Below are 6,000 nucleotides of genomic sequence, written 5' to 3'. Positions count from 1 at the left end.
TTCTTCACTGAAATTAATTCCTGATTATCTTTAAATAGTGTTTTCGTTAGATGCATATGGAGAATTTTATTATTGTTTATACAATTCTTAGTGGTTCATTTGAGATTGGTAGAGTTAAATTTATCCCCCCCCCCAAAAAAAAAATCTTGAAAAAACATTTTCTCTATCCAAGCAGAAAGCAAAATGCCTGGCTTTTAAAAGTGAAAAAGCAAAATAAATGTAATGTGCTTTTGTTAAAATAGGCATTACCATATTTATATAATTTAGTGTAATCAACTCATAATAAAATCTATCTCTGTCAAGGGCATTATTCATGTTGTAAGATATAGTCATCTCTTTTACCTATATAAAGCCTAAGATATCAGGACAGATGTTTATTAAAACACATACAAGATTATAATTTTTGGCTCAGCAGAAATGTATCTTAGTCAAAGAAACCAGAGGGAGATTTGCCCTTGGTAATTGACCCTGAAAAATTAACAGCATCCTGATAAATAGTAATCACTGAGGGATGTGCTGGAGCTATCCTCAGTTCCTTGTCCCTGATGCAAAGACAAAGGGAGCTTAAAAATCACACTTGAGAAGTCAGGAGGGTATTAGATAAAGGGAAATGACACTAGATCCTTCCCCACATCTAGGCATGTAATGCATGGTATACTCTGGAAGAACTTAAAAACTAAGAACAATCCATCTCAATATCACTTACTTAGAATGAGAGAGAGTGGAGATGGAGCTCACCAAGTGGTACATGTATGACCCTATCACTTTGAACTACATTATCATGTAAGACTATAATGCACCAATAAAAGTATACTTTAAAAATGTAAGAATAAAAATAAATAAATAGCCGGGCGTGGTGGCGCACACTTGTAATCCCCGCGCTTGGGAGGCGGAGACAGGAGGATCGCGCAGGTTCGAAGCCAGCCGTGCTGGCGTAAGAGACCCTGTTTCAAAAATATAAAATAGGTCTGGGAGTGTAGCCCGGAGGAAGAAGGGCTTCCAGGAACCCCAGTACCACCCAAAATAAATAAATAAATAAATAAATAAATAAATAAATAAATAAATAAAAATTAAGTATGCCCATTCCTCTAACAGAAAGAATAAAGCTCTGTTTCCTGATTTCTATAGTCATGTTCAAAGTATTAACTGCTAATCTAGTTTTTTTATATTAAAAATACTTGTGTGAAGCCAGACTTTGTGGCACATGCCTGTAATTCCAGCACTTGGGGGGCTGAGACAGGAGACTGGCAGGTTAGAGGCCAGCCTCAGCAACTTCACGAGAACCTATATAAAAATAAATACGTAAATAAAATTGGGCTGGGTGTGTATCTTGGAGGTAGAACACCCAGTACCAACCAGCCAACACCAACTCAACAACAACAACAACAACAACAACAACAAAAACCACTTGTGAATTTATGTCATTTTCTTATATCTGTTGTATCTTTACATCACCCACCCTCATCTTGCTGAAAACAGGTGCATGAATGTTTCACATAATGACACCCAAAAACTTTCATAGAACCGAATGGGTAGAATGAACTTTATTGAAAATTATTAGATGCCTTCACATAATACTATGAACTTAAGTACATAAATTGCCAAGTCAACTTGATACACGTATGTTTCTCTTAGAAAAACCAAGACATATCTATTTATCATTGTTATTAATGGTGTTCAAAATGTTCATGATTTCCAAGGCATATAACAGGACAAACTATAAAGATATACCCATGGAGTGATATATGCAGAACTCAGCATAATGTTTCATGTACAAACACAAAATAGTGGGGAAGAGATGACATGAGGGAGGAGGGCTTTCAATTTTTATTTTTTATTACTCAAAGAAAACTTATGATTATTATGTAGATTTATAATATTATTTACAATATTTTGAGTGTCTGAAATAGCTTAAAAACTCACCTACTACCTAACCTCAGTTCCCTAAATTTTTTTCAAATATTCCAGGAGTTAAAGAAAAAAAACACATAAAGACAATAAATGACTTTTTGAAAACTTTTTTCAGATTCTCATTTTTGGCTCCAGTTAAATGCATTTGTTTCTTTGTGGTTTCAGCTACTTCAGAATCTATTTGATCAATTTCAATATAAATTTATTAGTACTATTTTGTTTTTAAGCCTGAGGAAAATGATTTTGATGTAGAAATTAAAATAAAATTTATGAAATTGATAATGTAGATAAAAGTGTATACTTTAGATGATTTTGGAGAAAAGTGGTTTGAAGATTTGTAGTTTGGATTTTCTATATAATTGTAATAACTTTATTCACTTTGCCATTATAGATCAAAACAGTGATATTACTTGGGTAGAATGAGGATAGATATAGTTTCTATTTTCATCTGCTCATCTGCTCTCATCAACTGAGAAGCCTTATAATAGGTTCTGTTTTCTGATGACAGAGATTACTTCAGTTGAATTTGTCCTGTGGGCTAAGACAAATGGGTCATGCTTTGAATATTTATGAAAAAATATGTTTAGGTAGTGGATATAGTAAGGGTGTTTTATTATATTAAATTATGATTTATAATGTCTTATTTTTAACATGGAAAAATGCCTGCTATCCCATCTTTCTGTGTTTGTTTCTCAGTTATAGCCCTGGCTTGCTATGTTCACATTTTTTTTGCACCCTGGATGGATGCACCTCTCTAACTTAAGGCTTTCTCTGTGAGAGAAGGGTCAGAACTTGTCACAGCATCATGAGACATGTCAGGTTTCAGGCCACTTCTTTTAGCTTGCCTGGGTGCAATGCATGCACATTTGCATTGTGACCTTTGCAAAACCAAACAAAAAGGTGACAAGAGGGTCATTTCTTAAGCCCAGCTAATGAACAGATTATCCCCCAAAGCCTGGTAGTGTGAATAACAATGAAGAGTAGAAAGTTCACTTCAAATCCTGAGGGGCAAAATTAATCTCTCATGTGGAATTTTTAATAAAGTGACTTTATATCACAATCAGTATTTTAATTATTGCTTACTTAACTGCCCAATGCCAAGAGATCAAATTGTTTGCCACAAGAAATATTCTTTTCCTTCCAACATACCTTTATTTTTTTTCTTATTTTCTATTGGTACATTGTAGTCAAACATCTTAATTGGATACAAGATGGTGGAGACATGCATGCACACATCACTCAATTAGCTCTTACCTAGAACCTGCTCCATTCCTTCCCCCTCCCTCCTTCTCATGCTTGGTTTAGTGATTGACTCTGATATGTTTGTTAAAGTACATCATGTGCATTAGAGAATTTTCCTCTTCACCTCTCCCATCCCCTCAGGTAACCTTATTTGCTCATCTATAGAATCTCCTTCATTTTAAATTATATCCTTGTCTTTGAACTATTATTCTTTAAAGAATTTCCCCTGCCCCCTGTTTTTTAATTTTTTTTCTTCTTTCCTCCCTTTCCTCCTCTCTTCCCCTTCAGCCCCTTCCTGCTTTCTTTCCTCCATTCTTCCCTTCCTCCCTTCCTTTCTTCCTTCATCCTTTCTTCTTCATTTTTTAAGATAGGGTATAATTAACAAAAATTTTCATAATATTTCAAGAAAAGAAAATTTGCAGACATTTTTAGTTGAACCTTCTTTGTTCTCTAGAGCTAATTGATGTTTAAATGAATTAAGAATATTTTAAGCCGGGCATGGTGGCACACACTTGTGATCCCAGCATTTGGGAGGCCGAGACCAGAGGATCACAGTTCGCAGACAGCCTCAGCTACTTAGTAAGGCTCTCAGCAACTTAGTGAGACCCTGTTTCCAAATAAAATATAAAATAGGTCTGGTAGTATAGCCAGGAGGTAGAAAGCCTCTGGGCTCCACCTCAAGTACCACCAAATAAAAAAATAAAGAATAAAAAATGGAGCAGGGGGTGTAGCTCATAGGTCAAATGCCCCTGGGTTCCATCCCCCAACCCGCAAAAAAAAAAGAATATTTTATTTTTCTCTCCCTATATGCATAAATTATATACAGTCATATTCTATGATATTTCTAGATAGGTGTCATTGTAATTGTTTACTATGGAAATGTTGAAATATTCTATGAGGTATATCTTCCCAGTCAGAGCAAATTCAAAAAAGAAATGACTTACACTTGGGACACTGATGTTCAGTTGACAAACTCAAGTGTTAACCTTATCTCTGGTTCAAAGGGCAGTGTCTAAGCCAAGACCCCCGTGTATGATAGAGAGGACAGACCTTAATGGACAGTAATTGATTGACTACTTTTGAATCATGTTAACATTAGCTAATTATGTTCCATTTATATTCCAGGGAATTTTTTTTGGGGGGGGGGCAGTAATGGGGATAGAACCCAGGGGCATTCTACCTTTGAGTTAAACTACCAGCACTATTTCTTATTCTTTATTTCAAAACAGGGTCTCACTGAGTTGCACAGGACCTCTCTAAATAGCTGAGGCTGTTCATGAACCATGATCCTCCTGTCTCATCAGCCTCCCAAATGCTGGAATTACAAGTGTGTGGACCACCATGCCTGGGTTAGGGGATTCTTTATCTTAATGTCTGTATTAGCTATTGTATTCAAATATTTGTCTGTCTGGCCTAGTTGTAACATTATTGATATTTTACATAATTAATATCTGTGATCCAAATTTTGTTCTTTTAAAAGAAATAGGCAGATAAATAGATTTTGGGATTCCGAGTTTTCTAGTGTTACATTTGTTCAGTATTAAAGAAGAGATGAGGGTGGCAATGAAGCAATGACCTAATCTTGCAAGACTGATTAGATTCTTTTTTAAAAATTTCTGCTGAAAATTTGAATTTCTTCTTTCCTAAAGTGTCTATTAGTTCACTTGCCCTTTTTTTGGATTGAGTTTCTTTCTTAATGCTGAGTTTCTTGATTTATCTATATATTCTAGTTATTAGTCCTCTATCGGAGGAGTAGGTGGCAAAAATCTCCCATTCTGTCTGCTTTCTGTTGAAGTTCTTGATAGTTTCCTTTGCTGTACAGAAGTTCTTCTGTTTAATGCAATCTCATGTATTGATTCATCTTTTAGTTTCTTTTGCCTTTGGGGTCTTGTTGAGAAAGTTTTTACCTGTGTACTTGTGTTGCAGCATGGTACCTATGCCCTCTTCAAGGAACTGCAAAGTCTCTGCTCTATTTTCCAAGTCTTTGATCCATCTTGAATTGACTCTTGTGCAGGATGAGAAAGAGGGGTTTAATTTCCACTTTTATGCATATGGTTAACCAGTTTTGCCAACACCATTTGTTTAAGAGGCTGTTTTTTTTTTTTTTTTCCAGTATATGTTTTTGGCCCCTTTGTCAAAAATCAGTTGGCTGTAAGTGTGTGGATTTGTATCTGAGTCTTCTATTCTGCTTCATTGGTCTATGTATCTGTTTTTGTGCCAGTACCAGGCTGTTTTTTTACTTTTCTGACAAATGCTTTGTATTTTCTGAATCTCCTTTGTGATTATTTCCTACTACATATCTATGGTTCTGTGCTTGTAAGTAAAATCTCAGCATCCATTGGAGTTGTCTCTGTGCTGCTCCATGCTTCCCCATTTTCTGTTTTCTCTAAACATTCTCATCTACTCCTTTGACCTCGACTGAAAACACTTATGTATACATTGCAATCCTATCTTTCAAGTTTTATTTTTTTATTTTTTTTATTATTATTATTATTATTTTGGTGGTACTGGGGTTCCTGGAAGCCCTTATACCTCCGGGCTACACTCCCAGACCTATTTTTACATTTTCATTTTGGAAACAGGGTCTCCTAAGCCAGCGCGCGCGGCTGGCTTCGAACCTGCGCGATCTTCCTGTCTCCGCCTCCCAAGCGCAGGGATTACAAGCGTGCGCCTCCACGCTCGGCCTATCTTTCAAGTTTTAAATCGGTATTATCAACTCTTTATTAGCTACCTCTGTGTGACTCTATCGCAGGCACCCTGTGTTCCTAAACATTGAACTAAGTCCATTTTCTTCTTTCTCAATGTCTCTTCTCTTGTTACTCTCTTTCATTCTAATGAAACAATGTT

This window comes from Muscardinus avellanarius (assembly GCF_963383645.1).
Source record: "Muscardinus avellanarius genome assembly, chromosome: 2".
Classification (NCBI taxonomy): domain Eukaryota; kingdom Metazoa; phylum Chordata; class Mammalia; order Rodentia; family Gliridae; genus Muscardinus; species Muscardinus avellanarius.
Note: the sequence above shows the minus strand (reverse complement) of the source record.